The 21008-nt window shown below is 34.2% G+C and overlaps 1 pseudogene; it reads right to left on the reverse strand.

Moving 5' to 3' along the window:
• Positions 1-13970: 13970 nt before the first annotated feature.
• Positions 13971-15749, reverse strand: LOC107867481 (annotated as a pseudogene).
• Positions 15750-21008: the final 5259 nt, after the last annotated feature.

Here is a 21008-nt window from a genome sequence, read left to right on the forward strand (position 1 = left end):
TACCCCCTCACCCCCCACTTACGTGTCCCACTGGAATCACACCAAAAGGAGAATCCATTTTTTCATTATCATCATCATCTCATCCTCTCCATAAGAAAACTGACCATCGGATTCTTTTTGGTCCATACACACGGCATCACAGAACACACTCCATCACGACAAAAAACATTCTTCTTCACACCATTCATAATCCTCATGCACAGACCAAAAAACAGAGATGAGCGCACACTCACATACCAATATTACTAATACACACACCACCGGAAAAGGGAGTTTGAGTGAGAAAATTGAGTGTGAGAGAGAGACGGAGATTTAAAATAGAGAGATTTAGAAATCGAGAATGAGAAGGATTTGAGAGATTGATTGTTTTTCTTTGGATTTCCAGTGAAATCTCGCCTGAATTAGTTTTTGATTCATCATTTCCATTTGGTCCAGTCCTTGAATCCAAAATTCTTCTCGTTTCCTTTGATTTCTAGGTAGAATGGGTTGGAAAACACTAAGTTTCGTGTACAGGGTGGGTTCTGTGGCTGTTTTCTCAATTTGGGTTCATCTAGATTCATTACTGGTTTGGAATTCGGGTCCCACTCGTATCGATCTTCTTGTCGCCATTATCTTCGGGCTTCAATTTCTCAACTACCGAGTTGAATTTTAGTTTGTTGTCGAGTTATTCTATTCGAGATTCCAAGTTCGGGTCATCTTAAACATTATTATAAACGAAATTGGTTCTTAAAGGTCCATTTCTAATCTTTACTCTTTTGACCTCCTTGTTTATGATATTTGGTGCATGGATGTCATGGTAGTGCGTTGTTTGTTGATTGAATAATTTTGTTGATAATTGGTGTTTTTTTACTTGAATAAGTAGTTGTAAGCATGAAATCAATGATGATATGGATGGATAATTGTTCTTGTGTTTAAACTGTCATGTATAAATTTAGGGATGGGAATCGGAGACTAATGAAGTAATTTGAATTGGTTGTTTGACTTGAAATGGATAGTGATGTTGTTGAATTCGGATTGATTTTCATTCATTATGTTGAACATAATAGTAACATAAGATAGGTCATCCTAAGGATTGGCAAGTGAAAAGGGGTACGCAAAACTTAGGAATGATGTTTGATTTGAATGCGTAGAATGTTGAATGTGTTAGATATTTTCTAGTTTATCACATAAAATTGAAATTGTAATCATTTTCCGAGGAATGCCCCGAAGGAATTATATTTATTCACCGGAGAATGCCCCGAAGGATCATATACTTGAAGACAGTGCACGGTCAAAGCCCGAAATATCGGATGGAGTTTAGTTTAGGAGTAGTTTAGGATTAGTTTAGAGTAGAGTCGGTCTACATTTTCGCACTTTTCTATTTTGGACTGTATAATTGGACTGGACACTGTTTTTGAATTCTCTTTGTTTTTTTGGTTGCTTGTTTTAGGTGCTTCTGTGTGGTTTATAAATTCGCAGTGTCGAAACAGCCAATACGCTCCACCAAGATACCGTGATCAAACCACGGGATCGAGGAGTGTCTAACACCTTCCCCTCGGTCAACAGAATTCCTTAGTCGGAATCTCTGTTCGCAAACCAGTTTCTAAAGAGTCAAATCATTTCAAAAAGGATTTTCCAAAGGTGACTTGGCACACCGGATTATGTCAAGTGGCGACTCTGAGTTTAAATATAAATAATTCTTTTTTGACATAAATTTCTTCATTTTGTCACTTTAAATAAAAACCCTTTCGAACTTTAAAACTGATCTTTTTGGTTGAAAAAGGGGTGTGACAGCTCTGGCAACTCTGCTGGGGATTTTTCAGAATTCTAACTTATTTTTTAGAGTTGTATCGGCTTAGTTTGGCACTATAGGTGTATATACATTTTGTTTGTATTGTTTTGTGTTATTGTTTATCATTGTTGAGTGCCTACGTGCTCTTTGTTTACAGCTTTTATCGTATGTGTTATTGCTTTATATCTAGCATCATGTGCATAATCTGAGTCATTCTTTCTGTAACAAGTCCTGGAGTGCACGTCATGCACACAAACTCTAGTTGAGTCACCCTTATTTTAGGAGGGAGAGCCGTCGGACGTATGGAGTAGGTGGGAAGCAAAGCAGCCACCATCGACCATATGCTCCCCTGAATAGCCTTGTTAGTAAACCCCAGCGTAGGTCATCCTTTAGGTCATGCTTATCTGCATCATATTGAGACCTAGTGGTACCCACGTGACCCTTTATAGGATACTCACCTCTAAAGAATCTCTATGTGCTAAACGTTGTATCTTTAAAGGTAATATGGTCATTTGATGGATTTATTTGGGGGAAAGCTTGTGCTAGAATTAAAGAAAGTGTATAGGCAAGGAAAAATTGAAAAAAAAAAAAGAGGAAAAAGAAAGAAAAAGTGAGTCGAAAAGAAAAAAAGAGTTTCGTAGTTTTTAGAGTTCTTTATGGTTTTTGTTTTTCACAATACAAAAATTCAAAAATATTTTTTACCTTTCACACTCATTTTCTCAAAAAAAAATCAAAAAAAAATTTCTTTTGTTCCGTTAGTAAGTATTCATAATTCAAAAATTTTAAAAAGATTTTTCATTCATAGGAGTTTTTACAAAAGAAAAATTCAAAAAAAAAAGATTTTATCTTCATCGTTGTAGTCATGTCTCTCAAGTCAAGATTTTGTTTGTTCTTTAATCATTAATTGTCTAATCTGAACGAACTACGCACCCTGATTCTCCTCTCTCAGGAGTGAGATACGTAGGAAGTCTATTTTAGATTCGGGGATCTTATTCAAAAAATCCAAAAAGATTTTCTTCACTCTTCACTTAGAGTATGTGTTTCATATACATCCTTAAAAGAAAATCAAACAAAAAAGATTTTTCTTTAATAGTTTCAAGTTTCATTTTCGTATGAAATTTAAAACTGAAAACCCAAAAAGATTTTCTTTGGTAATCATAGATTTCATTTTGTATAGGGATTTTAAATCTGAAAATGCAAAAGGATTTTCGTCAATTCTTTTGACATTTTGTTATTTTCTTTTCTTTTTTAAAGTTTCAAGAAAAAGAAAAAGAAAGAAAAAAGAGTTTAATTGGCCATTTTGGTAAGACTTCACGAACTACGCACACCTGACTCTCCTCTCTCGGGAGTGAGATACGTAGGCGTCCCTCTTGAATTCGGTGACCTTTTCAAAAAGAAAAAAAAAGTTTTGAAAAAAATTGTTGAACTCTAACATATTTGTTGTCTCTTGTTCAGTTAGTTTAAGGTGGTTGGTTTGTGGCTTCCTGGCTGGTCCTCCATTCACACCAAATCCAAAGGGTTAGTTATGTCCAACAAAGATACAGAGAGTGACATCATGGATCAAACAAAGAATCAGGAAAATGAGAGTTTGAAGTAAGAGATTAGGAGGCTAAGACAACAAATGACAGAAATGTATCGAGCTTGGGCCAGTGGGTTGCCTCGTCCTCCGTTTCCCTTTATTGATTGTACAAATACCTCGAGTTTTCCACCAAAATCTCAAAGTCAATTTTCTACTGTTGTTGATGCACCGCAACATGACTCAGAATTCATTACAAGCCAAAAGTATCTCAATACTTCCACCACTTTTCCTCTAGCTCCTCAGCATAAGCCTGCTACATTCACAACACCACATGTCATCTGTGATCTTATTGCTCAATCCTCTACTGGGATTTCCACATTGGCTCACCCAATGGTTGTGCATCCCCATGGTGCTAGTGAACCTATATTCAATACTCTTGGTGATCATTGTTATACTCCTGAGCCTGCTTTTAAGTTAACCGGACCACCAAAATTTCTTAACAAGAAGTCCAGTGTGCCAGAAGAGTTGGAGAAAATGGTTGGAAAAATAAAGAGTGTAGAAAATGCTATGAAAAACTCTCTAGGACTTGCGGGTAAAGAAGATGTTTCATACAAAGACTGGGGCATGCCTTCAAGTGCTAACCTTCCTCCAATCTTTGAGATGTCGAAATTTGGAAAGCAATGAGTTAAACATGAGGACCAAAAACTAATTTGTTGAAGGAAATGTATTTGATCGTTGTGGAAGTTCTAGTTATGCTGATATGTAAACCAGTGGCTAAGTTGTCAGGCTAAGCAATTGAGAAGTCACCCCTCCCCCTCTTACAAAGAGGTCTGGTAGTTTGTTTTATTTTTTTTCTGTTATTCGAATTATTTTAGGGTTGTAGTTCGGGATCTATCTTGTTTTGTCCATTTGTCGTTATGTTCAAACCCTTCTATCTTTCATTTTATTTAAATAGAGTGTTCCTTTTTCCTTTGTGTTTTAAATATGTTTTTTTTATTTTCTTTCCACAGTACATATTATGTTGACTCTAGTGATATGACATGCTAACAGATTTTTCAGCCAGATCTTAAAATCCAGTTTAAGTATGAACATTGAATCAGAGGTTTGAGTTAGTAAAAGAGAACATCTGAGGAAATAGGTAGAATGCTGAGACATTTGGTGACAAGTTGAAGCCTTCTTTAAAAATTAAGGCACTTATTTTGAGAATCACAAGAATAACTTGATCATCAATTGAAAGACATGTCTCAAATAGGTCAAATAGTGGTTGCGTGAACAGAACAAAAATCAGCTCCACAAAATCATGAGTCATTTAATGTGAGGAATATGCAACAAAAGTGGAGTTGTATGCTAGAAAAGCGCAGAAAAAATAGTGACGCACAGACTCAGTCAAAGTTAATGTTGCAAAAGTCGTCACAAATGATCTTCATCTTTCACTTCCATATTGCATGATATGTACTTGCATTTTTAAGGATTGATATGAAGAAGGCATTTCATTCTACTATCCAAACATTGTGTCATCCTTTGTTTACCCCATTTGAGATTTAGTCCTATTTTCTTTCATACCCCTCTTTTGGAATCAAGATAGAGTCAGTAAAACTCAAAAGAAAAAAAATGTATCCAAATGGAAAGAAAAGAGAAGAGTGTCAAAATAGGGTTTAGAAAAAAAATCCCAAAGAGAAAAGAAAAAAAAAGAAACAAAAATCAAAATCAATCAAAAGAACAACCTGCCAAAACTATGTGTGACCAGATTCTCCCCTCTCGGGGGTGACATACGTAGGTTACCCTGCTTCGGGATCAGTTCAACCAAATAAACAATTTAGAATTTCCCTATCAAAGAAACTAGGGCATGAGTTAATCCTCATTGTTTGAGTCGATTCCAAAAGTTGTAAGTCCTACCCCCCTTCAAGTGTCGTTTGAGCCTCATCCTATCCAAAAGACAAGGTACAACTAAAGAAAGACCTTCAGATCAATCTTTGAGAATGTTAAGGCTAAGCATGCAAGGGATATGATGACGCATTTTCAGAAATACTTATCTTCATCAGCAAAAGGAATCAGGAGAGAAATAAAAATGAGAGTCTTATTGGTGAAAACCCTCACGGGCACCATAAGGCTATGGTAAGTCGAGAGTGATAAAAATGAGAGAGTTTTATCGGTGAAAACCCTCATGGGCACTGTAAGACGACTGTGAGTTAAGACAAATGAAAATAAGAGTCTCATTGGTGAAAAACCCTCACAGACACCATAAGACAATGGTGAACTGAGAAAAAGAGAATGAGAGAGGCTTGTTGGTAAAAACCCTTCAAGGTTTCACTAACCGAATGATGTCTTAAATGCAATTGACCTAAAGAAAAAAACTCAATTTCATGGTCATTAACTCAATAACAATTGGTAGAAAGTTTGGATAGAAAGATCAGGCAGCTTAATCCAAAATGCATGGCCTAATCATTAGAGTTGACAGTCATTTCAAGATAAATTTTTTATTTCTTTGTTTCAAATGGGGACATTCATTATCTTTTCTTTCTTCTTTTGTTTTTATTTTGTTTTCTTGAGTCAGTTGTCCAAATAAAACTCATCATTTTTCTCTTGTCTTTGAGTCAAGTCCATGTCAAAACAAGTGAGAAAAGATTTCAAAACTGGCTACCAGCTTCTTCAATTGCGCAAAATAAGACAAAAGGCCAACACATGAAAGATACATGATTGTGAGCCGAAATAAGACATGCAGAAATTTTTGTCAAATAACAAGTCTGGAAACTCATGGAAATACCAAGGTTCAAAGGTTTATCTGAGAAGCACGACAAAGTAGAGATACTGTGTTTGTTTCAGAGTCACTCTTGATAATCTAAATTTGGTCAATGATACAGCAAGTTGCTGACATATGATAATGGTCGGAAGCAAGGTTAAATGTGATGAGGGCAAGAGCAATTACCGTGAAAGCTAAAGCCACAAACCAGCCACCATGTTTTAAACTCACAGGTTTTCTTTGTATGAAACAGGAACACATGTCACATTCAGATCAAGGATTTCAGAGCCTACACATCAAAGACCGTAATTTCTCACTTCTACAAATGCAAGAGGCAATGTTGTTGCACAAGTTTGGTAATCAAAACCATGGTAAAACTCATAATTCAAGATCTCTAGGAGACACACTTCTTTGTCAAGGAGATGCATTTCCTTGAAAAATTCAAGTGACATTTGTAAGGATACGCACTTTCTTGTTTGGGTAATTCAGGCAGCATTTATAGAGAGACGCACTTCCATATTTGGGTAATTCATGTGGTATTTGTAAGGAGACGCACTTCCTTATTTGGTAAATTCAATAGACATTGGTAAGGAGACGCGCTTTCTTGGTTTGGTAATTCAAGCGGTATTTGTAAGGAGATGCACTTCCTTGTTTGGTAATTCAAGTGGTATTTGTAAGGAGATACACTTCCTTGTTTGGAAAATTCAAGCAACATTTATAAGGAGACACACTTCCTTTTTTTGGTAATTCAAGCAACATTTGTAAGAAAACGTACTTCCTTATTTGGTAATTCAAGCGGTATTTGTAAGGAGACGCAATTCCTTGTTTGGTAATTCAAGCGATATTTGTAAGGAGATGCACTCCTTTTTTGGATAATTTAAGAAACATTTGTAAGAAAATGCACTTCCTTGTTTGGTAATTCAAGCGGTATTTGTAAGGAGACGCAATTCGTTGTTTGGTAACTCAAGTGGTATTTGTAAAGAGATGCACTTCCTTGTTTGGGCAATTCAAGCAACATTTGTAAGGAGACACACTTACTTTTTTAGACAATTCAAGTAACATTTGTAAGGAGACGCACTTCCTTGTTTGGGTAATTCAAGCAGCATTGGTAAGGAGACGCACTTCCTTATTTTGATAATTTAAGCGGAATTGGTAAGGAGATGCACTTCCTTTTTTGGATAATTCAGGAGGCATTGGGAAGGATACGCATTTTTCTGTTTGGGTATTTCTAGCAACATTTGTAAGGAGATGCATTTCTTTGTTTGGGTAATTCAAGCGGCATTTGTAAGGAGACGTACTTCCTTGTATGGTTAATTCAATCGAAATTTGTAAGGAGATGCACTTTCTTGTTTTGGTAATTCAAGCAACATCTGTAAGGAGACACACTTCCTTGTTTGGGTAATTCAAGCAACATCTGTCAGGAGACGTACTTCCTTGTTTGGGTAATTCAAGCGGCATTTATAAGGAGATGCACTTCCTTGTTTTGATAACTCAAGCAACATTGGAGCCCGCCTAAAGCACAAGGACAATAAATGTAAAGTCAAGCAACAAGGTGAAACAATTGAAAGGCACGCAACAAATTGAAAAATTGCAAGTCAGGAGTCCGCCTGAAGAATATGGTGATGAAACTTAAGTCAAGAGTTCGAAAGAAGCTACATAGATAGGACTTTTGTAATTTTATTTATTTTTTTAACTCTTGTAATTTTTCATTTTTTGATGTAATAACAGTCACGACCGAAACCTCGACGGGACCTCACTCGACTCTCAAACTCGATATTGTCCTTCTCTTTCCAATCCTTTGAAATACCCATGACTTGATTCCCTCATAACTTGGGTAGGTAGGATGTCCTAAGTCAAGACTTGGAGTTCCTCCTTCCTTTTGTTTTATTCTTTTAATAATAGTCGGGACAAAATTCTGTCTCGTTGTCTACTTCTTTGTCTGGAAACACTTCATGTTTACATTCAAAGGGGGCATGCTGTAGACACCTAATTTTGTCCCTCCCAAGTCCAATTTTATTAATTTTTAGCTCACATTACCACACACCCTCATCTATGTGATTATACTCTCCATAAAATGACAAAAATAACAACCCTTAACAAATTTTACCTTGTTTTAATCCCATCCTAACAACCTCTCCAATTAAAAGTAGACATATCACACCTCACCACCCCATAACCCTACCCTCACCTACGCTACCCCTACCCCTACCCCTCAACCTACTCACGTGTCCCACTGGAATCAGACCAAAAGGGGAACCCATTTTTTCATTATCATCATCATCTCATCATCTCAATAAGAAAACTGACCATCAGCTTCTTCTTAGTCTATACACACGACATCACAGAAGGAGAACACACTCCATTATGGCAAAAAACAATCTTCTTCACACCATTCATAATCCTCATGCACAGACCCAAAAACATAGACGAGCACACACTCACATACCAATATTACTAATACACACATCACCGAAAAAGGGAGTTTTAGTGAGAAAATCGAGTATGAGAGAGAGAGAGATTTAAAATAGAGAGAGATTTAGAAACTGAGAATGAGAAGGATTTGAGAGATTGATTGTTTTTCCTTGGATTTTTGGCGAAATTTCACTAGAATTGGTTTTTGATTCATCGTTTCTGTTTGGTCCAGTCCTAGAATCCAAAAATCTTCTCGTTTCCTTTGATTTCTAGGTAGAACGGGTTGGAAAACACTAAGTTTCACGTACAGGGTGGGTTCTGTGGCTGTTTTCTCGATTTGGGTTCATCTAGCTTCATTACTAGTTTGGAATTTGGGTCCCGCTCGTATCGATCTGCTCATCGCCATTAGCTTCGAGCTTCGATTTCTCAAATACCGAGTTGGATTTTAGTTTGTTGTCGAGGTATTCTATTCAGGATTCCAAGTCTGGGCCTTCTTAAACATTATTATAAACGATATCGGTTCTTGAAGGTCCATTTCTAATCTTTTCTATTTTGACCTCCTTGTTTATGATATTTGGTGCATGGATGTCGTGGTAGTGCATTGTTTGTTGATTGAACAATTTTGTTGATAATTGGTGTTGTTTTACTTGAATAAGTACTCGTAAGCATGAAATAAATGATGATATGGATGGATAATTGTTCTTGTGTTTAAACTGTCATGTATAAATTTAGGGATGAGAATCGGAGACTAATGAAGTAATTTTAATCGGTTGTTTGACTTGAAATGGATAGTGATATCGTTGAATTTGGATTGATTTTGATTCATTATGTTGAGCACAATAGTAGCATGAGATAGGCCGTCGTAAGGATAGGCAAGTGACAGGGAGTATGCAAAACTTAGGAATGATGTTTGATTTGAGTGCGTGGAATGTTAAATGTGTTAGATGTTTTCTAGTTTATCACATAAAATTAAAATTGTATCCATTTATCGGGGAATGCCCCGAAGGAATTGTATTTATTCACAGGGGAATGCCCCGAAGGATCATGTACTTGAAGATGGAGCACGGTCAAGGCCCGGAATGTCGAGTGGAGTTTAGTTTAGGAGTAGTTTAGGATTAGTTTAGAGTAGAGTAGGTCTACATTTTCGTACTTTTCTATTTCGGACTGTATAATTGGACTAGACACTGTTTTTTTATTCGCTTTGTTTGTTTGGTTGCTTGTTTTAGGTGTTTCTGTATGGTTTATACATTCGTAGTGTCAAAATAGCCGATAAGCTCCACCAAGCGACTGTGATCGAACCACGGGATCGAGAGGGGCCTAACACCTTCCCCTCGGTCAACAGAATTCCATAGTCGGAATCTCTGTTCGCAAACCAGTTTCTAAAGAGTCAAATCATTTAGAAAAGAATTTTCCAAAGGTGACTTGGCACACCGGATTATGTCAAGTGGCAACTCTGAGTTTAACTATAAATAATCCTTTTTCGAAACAAATTTTCTTCATTTTGTCACTTTAAATAAAAACTCTTTCGAACTTTAAAATCGTTCTTTTTGGTTGAAAAAGGGGTGTGGCACTAGTATATATATATAACCTTAGAAAAGTGACTTGAACTTTTTACCCTTCATCAAAAAACTTTGTTTTAGACAAAATTGTCTTTTCACTATTTTTCTACTTTTAAAAAATTAAAAATTCATTAAAATCTAGTTATCCTTTCCTCATTTAAATTATGTACCTAAAATTTATGACTACAAAATCAATTAAACTATATTTTAGGTAAACTTTTACCACTTTAAGATCCTTTAGGTTTAGAACTAGATCTCTATATAGAAAAGAAAATAAAAAGCCCCTTCAACGTGTCAAAAAGAAAGTAGCAATAGACAAAATCATCTTTTTACTATTTTTTTTAATGATAATTGATTTTAAAATATTAAGTTAATGATAATTGATTTTAGAGTCCTTTTCCTAATATAATTTTAATAGACATACCACAATAGACAAATCAGGTAAAAGAAAAAAAAAGAGAGTAATTACACAATAGAAAGAAGAAGGAAAATCACATTAAAAAATAAAGGAAATAAAGAAAGAAAAACATGGAAAGAAAAATCTTGTAAAAATTTGCATAAATATATGTCAATTTCAAAATTTTGCGAAAAAAGATCTGCTATCTCAGCTCACTTATTTAGTTAACGTTAAATATATAGGTATACGCGTAAAGCGCGTACACTAAATTAGTATATATATATATATATATATATATATATATATTGTTAATTTTAAAGTGTCTAGTAAAAAAATATATTGAGTTGTCAAAGTAAACAATGAGAATAAATTTAGAAGGAAATGAGATTTCTTTGTCCTTTTAGAAAATAAAATAGAAGAAACATCATTTTTTTTCAAATCTCTTGATAACTCTTGTCAAAGGCCATAAACTAAAAAAATAAAATTCTAATTAAAGATTAAAAAACAAGTTCGCTCGGGTGGTTGATTGAGACTTTAGCCTGCATATTGTTGACTAATATATATATAGCCAAAATTCATGACTCGACTTCTTGAATAATCACGACAGTTTATTCACCAATCCATTAACATCGCTGATGGCATGGCCAACCATTACGGTTAACAATACGGTCTAGTTAGGGTGCCGAATACACAAATATATCTCTTTTTAGGTTGTCATTTAAATTTGTTTTTATTTCTAAAATTATGCAATTATGACCTTTGAGTATAGACGGATTTAGGATTTCAAACTTGTGAATTCCTAAAAAAAAAAAAAGAGGCTGAAAAGAATTAAATGAAAAAAATAAGCACCTCCACCGGGAGTCAAACTCACGTTCAACTACCCAAGAAAAGAATTAAATGAAAAAAAAATAAGCATCTCCACTTGGAATCAAACTCAAGTTCAACTACCGAAGAGACACGCTGCTAAGGGGTTCCTTTCCTACCACTGAGTCATCCCTTGATTTGTTTATGGGTTTCCATCTATTAATATTTATATATTTTGACATTTTTTCTCATGTAATTATAAGCCTTATGATAGCGGATGTGGGTTTCCGAAAATCCACACCCGCTATCGTAGATCCACCCCTGCCTTTGATATGGACAAAACATTAAAATTAAAAAAGTGACAAGTATTTTAGAATTAACGAATTTTGTATAATAATTTCATATCATCCAATAGAAAGATGATACTTTCTTCGTCTCGAATTACTTGGCATATTTGTTAAAATATTTTATCTCAAAATAGTTGTCATGTTTAAAAATTCAAGAGATAATTAACTATAATTTTTATCTAACAATACTCATAGTAATTGAAGTATGAAGAAGACTTATCTAATCAAGATTAAATAATGTCATATTAGTCAACATGATTGATCATTTTTTCTAATTATATTCTTATTAATTGAAGTGTGAAGAGGATTTATCTAATCAAGATTAAATAATGTCATATTAGTTAAAGTGCACCCTTTATTAACAGTTATGCAAAGTCAAATATGTCAAGTAATTTGAGACAGAGAGAATAAATGTTAAGTCTTGGCTGCTTTTAGTATTTCTTTTTTATTCTTTTCACGCACAGTTAGTGTTGAGTCTTGGCTATTCTTTCCATGCATTTTTTGTTAGCCCCATATTTACATATTATGCTTTAATAAATACAAACTAATAAATAAATATGTGCAAGATACATTATTGAAGATATGATCACATCAAAAAAGATCTTCTAGGAGCAAATTATGGAGGCATATCTTGGGTGATCCTTATCTACAAGAAAGCTAGTGCTAAATCTGGAAGCATATCAATCAAGACCTCATCAGATCTAAAAGTATAAGGAAGGTGACTACCAATTAATCACAACGGCATACCACATGGAACTATGCAAGGAAAAAAAGATCACGCTCTCTAAATGTACACATCTGATATGAACATGTATGACCTTGAGATCGTATTCGAGAAAAGAAGACTGCATCACATATATGGACATATTATATGGTGTAATTCCTTAATTAAGGAATCAGTTCAAATCCTTAATTAAGAAGAAATCCCTTGGATTTCCTTATAGAGCAAGAAGCCAAATCAACTGAAGGCTATAAAAGAGAAGATTCGAGACCGAAGACCTTACACAATTTCATGAGAAATTCTTAGTGTGTCTCAATCTTAGTCTCAATAAAGATTTGTACTTCTTAGTTTGAAATAGTTACAAAATAGAAAGACCGAGTCAATAGTCATATGAGTTGAGGCTGAGTCACAAGATCTGAATCACAAAATAAGCTTCAGAACTTGTCTACTATATTTGTACTCTAGTTGTACTTTGCAAGACTCTAAGGAAATTATTGAAACCCAAGGGAACTGAAAGTAGGCACCACATTGGTATTCCGAACTAGGATAAATTTTTGTGTCATTTACTTACTTATTTATCTGCTTATAAATTTAAACTTAATTTGTTGTGTTTAGTACTCTATATATTCTGCAGGTGAGTTGACTATCAAGGCTCACCAGTTGACTCAGGAAATCATTAAAACCTAAGGGGACTGAAAGTAGGCACCACATTAGTGTTCCAGACCAAGATAAATCTCTATGTCATTTACTTTCTTGTTTATCTGCTTATAAATTTAAACTTAATATGTTGTGTTCAGTCCTCTATATATTCTGCAGGTGAGTTGACTGTCAAGACTCACCAGTTGACTCAGGAAATATTTTTTCACCCTCCCCCTCTTGAATTTCACTTTTAGGCTATTTGATGACACATTCTTTGTCAAGTCACCTCTCAAAAAGTATTAAATTCACTTTGAACAAAAATAGATAGATAAAGAGTCAATCTTAAAGTTATCACGTCTAACCGAGTTTGCGGGGACAAGTTTAGAGTGAAGTTAAATTGATGACTCAACTTCCATAAGCCTACTCATAGTATACTAGAAAACTAACAAAAATAGGATGAGGACATCAGATAGTTCAATTGAAAAAACGCAGTGAAAGTGAGCTTTCTCAGTATGAATTTCGACAAAATGGTGTGAAGAACACACTAATTAATTAGTAGTAAAAGACATGCTGAGGATGCAAAAATGAATTTTTATTTTGTTTATCATATGTAAAAGAGGTTGCTATATAAGAGCTGCATGCGGTAAGTAATTGCTTGTCAATGAAAAATAGACAGGACGAAGGATAGTTCTATAAAATACTCACTTTTATCTAGTTTATATAGCACATTTTATTTTTTTAGTTTGCTTAAAAAGGAATAATGCATTTCTTTGTTTAGAAACAATTTGACTTTAAAATGTCAATTTTATAGTACTTAATAAAATGATTTATATTCAAACAAATATTATGACTTATTTTAAACCATAAATTTCAAAAGTTTGTCTTTCTTTCTTAAACTCCATGTCGAATCAAATTGTATCACATAACTTGATACGGAGGGAGTAAGCAAATGGATCTTGCTCAAACGTCAATAATAATAGTGAAAGTGAGCGTGCCTTACTATTCCATTTTGAGTTTCGACCAAATGAAATAAAAAACACACTTAATAAAAGACCTTTTGAGGATGCAAGAGAGCAATTTTATTTTATTTATAGTAGAATGACATAACGAAGGAAAATCAATCAAACAATTGATTATTACTAGTGTTGCCAATGGTTTTTGGAGGAAAGAAGAATTTCAATGATCAATTTGTCTATATTCGCATAAGATGATCCTGCTGGTTTTTGAGCAGCTTCCTCAGCCAATTTCTTCCATTCCAATGCATTTTTCTTCATCTCTTTGCCTTTCTCCCCTGTTAACAATTCCCTCACGAGGGTTTCAACATCGTCCCTCTTCACATAATTGTCAAGCTCCATTCCGATTCCCCATTTCCTGCAACAGAACCAACAATTTGTATGTTGTTCAGAGAAGAATGGCCAGCAAATCATTGGCACTCCACTGCTAATGCTTTCGAGTGTCGAGTTCCATCCACAGTGAGTCAAAACCCTCCAATAGCAGGGTGGTTAAGGATTTGTTCTTGTTGGCACCAGCTTGTTAGCATCGGTCTTTCTTTAGTTTCTTCAAGGAATTCAGGTGGAAAAACTGCTTTATCGCCCGATACCATATCAGGCCTAATTATCCACAAAAAATCCAGCTGGCTATTGGCAAGTCCCCAGGCGAATTCTATAAGTGGGTTTGGAGTGATGAGAGTGATACTTCCAAAACTGACATAGACAACAGAATTTCGTTTCTTGGAATCAAGCCAGTCTAGACACTTTGTCTCTTCTTTCCATAGATTTGATCCTAAGTCCTCCAAATTCTTGTCCTCAACATGTTTCACAAGCAAATGCAAAGGCCCAATGGCGTAGATTGGAGGAAGTAGTGTTTGAAGTGACTCAAGAACTTCCCTCTCTAATGGCTCAAATGTATTGAGAACCATAGCACAAGCATTTTTTGATCTCTCTGCTTCTTGGATGGCAAATTTGATTACGTATTCTTCTGGATTAGTTGTTCTAACGAAACTTGGAAGATCCCTCAAACGTATTCCATTCATGCCCGGTATCCAATCCAAAGTTATGTCCAAGTATCCATTTGTCAAGTAGCTTTCATCTAGAGTTGCCCAATAAGATTAACGAGCCCATGTTAAGGAACAAAGATACTTCAAAAGAGTTTATGAAATTAAAACAGGAATAAACATTGTGTTGTATATATATACCTTTAAGTGGTGTGTATCCTTTCTCGACAAGATCGCGGTAATGCATGTATCCTAATAAACCACAAGCACTTACGGTCCGAAAGAAAACTTGAGGGATGCCCAAATCTTGAGCAGCAGAGAGAGTGAAGCTCATCGAACCATCGGCAACGATGCATGAGATGGGTGGCACGTTGGATGAAGAAGTATTGTTGAGCCTTGCTAGCAACTCTTTAAAAGGACCTAAACAAGTAGTAGTTGTAGATTTACAAAGAGAAGCAATGTCTTGGGTGGCATCAGGGTCACATGGTGGGAGGCCATCAGGAATGGTCTCAAATCGAAAAGATGCCAAGCCCTGAAGGGAATCAGGACCACGAGACTTAAGGAAACGCTTATGGTTGTGTTCAGTGTTGACAAAGGTGATATGAAAGCCTTTATGATGCAGGATTTTGGCCAACTTTAGCATTGGATTAATGTGACCTTGAGCAGGGTATGGTATGCAAACTGCATGAGGCTTGTCTAAATCTTCAGCACTAGTGGAACACATGATTCTTGCGTTTCTTTATTGAGTTTCTTTCAAATATAAGTGCGAGAGAATGCATGTTTTTGCAAGAGGAAGAGAGTGGGTACATTTATAGATGATTACGGTCGTTTCTCTGGAAAATTTATGTCGGGATTAGTTACTCCACTTGCAAGGTGGGATAAAAATAACATTACAATTTCAAAATAACTAATCATGAGATAAGTTATCCCAATCAAATATGGATAAGCTCATCCTAAAATTAATTTAGTAATTAGTTATCCTTACTCATTGTACCAAACGACCCCTTCAAAGTAAAAAGAGTCAACATCTAGTATTGGCATAATACATATACATGTCATTTAACTTAACCTCAAATCACATGTATGACCTCCAACTTTGGATGTGTACAAGTAGACACTTAAGCTTGTATAAAGTTGAACAAGTAGGAAAACACATCCTATGTGACATAATACACGCCGGATGCCATGTGGGACAAGAATAGGACACGTAGAATGTCACATAGGATATATGTGTCTACTTGTTCAACTTTATATAAGTTTAAGTGTCTATTATGCACACCCAAAATTGAAGGTCCTAAATACAATCTAAGATCAAACTAAAAGTCATGTTTATGTATTGTGCCTCTAGTATTTTAACATTAAATGTTAAATTCAGCACTAGCTATGACATAGTGGCCTTAATTTTGATTTTGTCCATATCTTTATTTTTTGGGTAAAAGATTTTGTCCAAATCTGCATCATAATGAATAATAGTAATGACATATTACTATGGCCCAACGGCACACAGTAGGTGCTATTGAAGTTTCTTAATGAGGTATAAAATTTGGTATGAGATATGTCATTTAAAATATAGAAGCATTCATATGCATCAAGCCAACAAAGCTCCCCTATCACTATTGGTTCAAGGTCAAGAACCAAATAACTTTTATTTAAAAATTTAAATAAGAAAATTCCTGGCTTAGATCCAAAAGCAGCAGTCCATTAGTTGGCGGTCAAGAATAATGCTTGTCCTGTTAAGTAAGTCCAAAGATGCTTTAGGCCAGAGTTGATTCCATTGATTAAAAATGAAGCTAACAAACTCATTGAAGCTGGTTTTATTTGTGAAGTCAAATATCCAATGTGGATTATAAGGCTTTGGCCAGAATTGTCACCCACCAACCCACGTGTTGAAATTTTTTGGGGGGATTATTAACATGTAGGTACGGCTGTTCAAACCAAAACAAAAATATCGCAGCATATTAAAAAATTAAATCAAATCGATTAAATATATATTGGTTAGGCTTGGCTTGATTTGATCAGAATAAGCCTTGGGGCGGGGGGTGGGGTTGGTTGGTAGGCCCAACCAATATATCTATTAAGAGTTTTTAGATAAGGCATTAAAAGATGAGAGAAAAGTTGAAATATGCAAATGTTCTACTGAAATTGAGTTAATTAATGTTAGTTGTTGTACTAAAAGTTGGGACCGTTTGACTAATCTTCAAGGGATTTGATAGTTGATTTAGAGGTGAGTATATAAAGTACAAAATTTTGTTTAACAACTAACATATTTGAGAGGAGTTTGAAAATAAGTTGGTGTATAGAATTAATAAAGTGTTTGATTTACAATTTAGAAATTACATAACTATTATATATAAGTTATGAGGGCTCTATATATTATTTTTTAGTACCACTGACTCACCCCTTGGATATTATGCATGTATTATCGGGATATTTATTACAACTCATATTCTTTATAAGGGATAAATGGATAATTTATCATATATTATTCATCTCAATTAATAGAATTAAAGTGAGCAAGTCAAAAATTAAAACTTATTCACTTGTCAGATTTTAAGCCACATTTTAGCGATTAAAGCTATAGAAAATTAGGAAAAATTAATTACCTTATTGTGAAAGAAAGCAAGAAATGCACGGAGGAACTTCTAAGCAACTCTTTATGCTACTGTTTCTTGTTTCTAGTGACAAACATCAGGTAAATTGATATTAAATTATATTTTCATGGGAGATGCAAGTAGTGATTTTAATCCCCACCTATATTAACATTGATCAATGATTAGTGGATAATGGAAATTAGTCATAAAATATTGATTTTGAAAGTTGATGTAGAAACTCTCTTTCAGAGGCGGATCTAGGATTTTAAGGTTGCGGATGCCATGTCATTTTTAATGTTAAAGCTACTACTCAAAAAGGATAATTTTTATAGGCGTCCCACTGGAATTTGACTTGTTAGTAAGAGATTTTTGAAGGAAAATTTCTTTAAAACATTATCGAAGAACCTAATTTTTACGTATTCAGCTGGAAATCAATTAATTTTTTGCTTTACATTTTGCTATTTACGTTGTCCCAAATAAGCCAAATATTTTGTCGATTTTATAGACTTTAGGTTTCGATTTGATTATTTGTCTTTTCAATTTGTATAGACAAATAGATCAAATAATAAACATATGATTATTCTTATAAATACTATTGAAAACAACCTTTCTACTTCTCTAGAGGTAGTGTATGGACTGCATACATTTTACCCTTCTCGGACCCCACTATGTCGGAATACACTGGGTTTGTTGTCGTCGTTGTTGTTATTACTATAAATTGTGTAAACAAGAGTTAAATTCAACTTATCAGTCAGCGTGAAAGTACAAAATAGTTGCCAACATTCAATGGATATTTCCAATTCTATTGTTAAGAAATTATAACATCATGCCAAGCATCATTATTATGATTTACGAGGAGAGGTTAACTATAAATTTGAAGGAAGAAGGAATCTTCAATTATGTTCTACACTTAAGTTAAAAATTCTTAAACAAAGATTACCCAAAAAAAAGGAGTTAAACAAAGATTAAGTCAAGAGGAAAAAAAACTTATAGAAAATAGAATAACGAACAAAAAGTAACAAAATACTGTTGGCGTCTGGACTTGAACTCTGGTATACTACGTGAAATTTCAGCGCATTTGCCATTGACACTACTTCCTCAACTGCTGCATCGGGTGACACTTAAATAATATACCAGTTTTATTCAATATATATATATATACACACATAGTTATCCGATTGAAGTTTGCGGGTGTCATGCCACCTGTGAACCCCTGTAGATCCGCCCCTGCTCTCTTTATCCATCACTGATTCATATCTTAATAGTGAGGTTAAGATTTTTCTTTATCTTTAATTCATAGGCTAAGATATGAGATATTAAGATTTAGCTTTAAGCTTGAAAAAAGTTACGAATATTGAGAAGTTGACATGACTAGTATGACTGATATCTTTAATTAATGTTTTTGTATAAATTGAGGTCATTAGAGGTTGTTTCGTTGGTGTTCTACGCATTGTAGGGTTGAAAAATTTGTTATTAAAGAGGTAAGCGGAACTTTAAGCTATGGGTGCTTGCTTTTCAAATTTATTTTTAAAAAATACGTTTTGTCCGTCCGGTTCATGTGTTGGGACGAAGGTGAGCTTGGCAGAATCGGTGGTCTTTAAGCCCAATCGCATATACTTGATGTTCAAGAATACTAAAATTCCCTTTATAAACTATTTTGTAATGTGATACGATTATGTACTATGAGATTGGGACATCATGTATGCTTTCTTGAGTATTGTGCATGATTCTTGATTCTACTGGGCATTGTGTATGCTTTCCTTGAGTTTTGTGTATGCTTCTTGATTTGATATGGGACATTGTATATACTTCTCTGAGTATTGTGTATACTCTTGATATATTTGGTGCATTGTGTATGTTGTCTGAAACTCCTGGCGTTGGTTAATTACTTTAATTACAAATTATGAAAAGTACTTAGTATAAACTGTATTGAGATATATAGTTCCTAATAAATGATTGTTGGATCTTGTTGGTCATTCTATTAAGATATAGTTCCTGTGTGTGATATTTTTACGTTCTTGGAGCTGTTGTGGTTTCTAATACTTGTTCCAAAAGTATTTAAAGTAGCGAGCCAATGATCTTAATGAGTTATATTTATATATAGCTCACTTCTTATTTTCACATCTAAAGATACTACCGCGCAAGGAGAAACTAGTGGGTGACAATTTCTTCGTAAGGATTCTATTACTAAGGTGAGCCTTCGCATTGTTCGTAGAGGTATTCGTTTCAACTTTAGCTATCTAGTTTATGTTTCTTTTTATTGGGTTTGCATGCCAAAGGTTAAACTTATGTAAGTCTATTTTAGATTCTTCATGATCTTAACGTGAGATTTGGGATAAAGAATTAATTAAGTATCGAATGATTGTTAAATTTATAATTTGATTATGAATTTTCTTTTAATTTATTCGTTATTTATTGATGTGTTAGAATTGCACATACCTATCTTAGTACTTATTAATTAATGAAGTGTAAGAACAAACGGTTCTCTCGACGGATAGTAATAGCAGGTGCCAGTCACACCTCGATGCTATTTTGAGACGTGACAATATTTTCTGAAAAAAGGAAATTGGGGTCCAACTTAAGTATCTATTATAAAGAAAACTGAAAAAAACAACACAACTAGACAAGCAATAATAAGTTCCTTTGAATAGTTGTGGGGACTATTTGTTGTCACGAGGGGAAATTGCAAGGCATAGAATAGTGTGATGTTGGAACCAATAGACAATGAGGTAGTAAAAGGTACTATTCTTCGTCCATTCACTTTTAGTTGTTCACTTTAAATTTTGTCAGCCCCTTAAAGAAATAATATTTGATAAAAATATATTTACACAATATTCATATCAATTAATGTATAGTTTCAGGACTTAGGAAATAATTTGGAGAATAACTATACAATATTAAGGGCAAAATAAGAAAAAAATAACTATCTTTTCTTGATATATTAAAAGTGAAAAGTTAAAATAAAAAAAATTATTTTTAAACTATTAAACAAGTAAAACTAAATACAGGTGGTATTTATCTTTGTCATTATTACATCGTTTCATAGTAACAAGTTGCAATACAAGAAAAGATAGGACATGAGGATTAAAAGATGCTACAAGATCTATACATGAAAGTTAAAAGTCAACCACCTATTATTGCTAATTAATGCCTAATGTTTGTGTAAGAATTGGAAAAATATTGATCGTATAGAATGCATTTTTATGTAATAAAAGGACGTATATATACAAAACTTCTAACCGACTGAATATATACCTACCATATTTACCCTATAAAAAAATGTAGACTTAATATAAACCTACCATATTTATCATATTCCTAACAATAAGTATGGAAACAAATAAAGTTGTTGACTTGGATACAAATTAGGGAAATAAAATCGTAGCTTCCATAAATTATTCATGTAAAATTTTTTTTTTCACTTCATTGCTTTTGCCGATAAAACTCCTCTTCCTTTTTCTACCGTAAAAACTTGGTTGATGTCTGAAGTGGAGATTGTGGTTCCAACATCCCCC

Source organism: Capsicum annuum, chromosome 4 (genome assembly GCF_002878395.1).
Source record: "Capsicum annuum cultivar UCD-10X-F1 chromosome 4, UCD10Xv1.1, whole genome shotgun sequence".
NCBI classification, from domain to species: domain Eukaryota; kingdom Viridiplantae; phylum Streptophyta; class Magnoliopsida; order Solanales; family Solanaceae; genus Capsicum; species Capsicum annuum.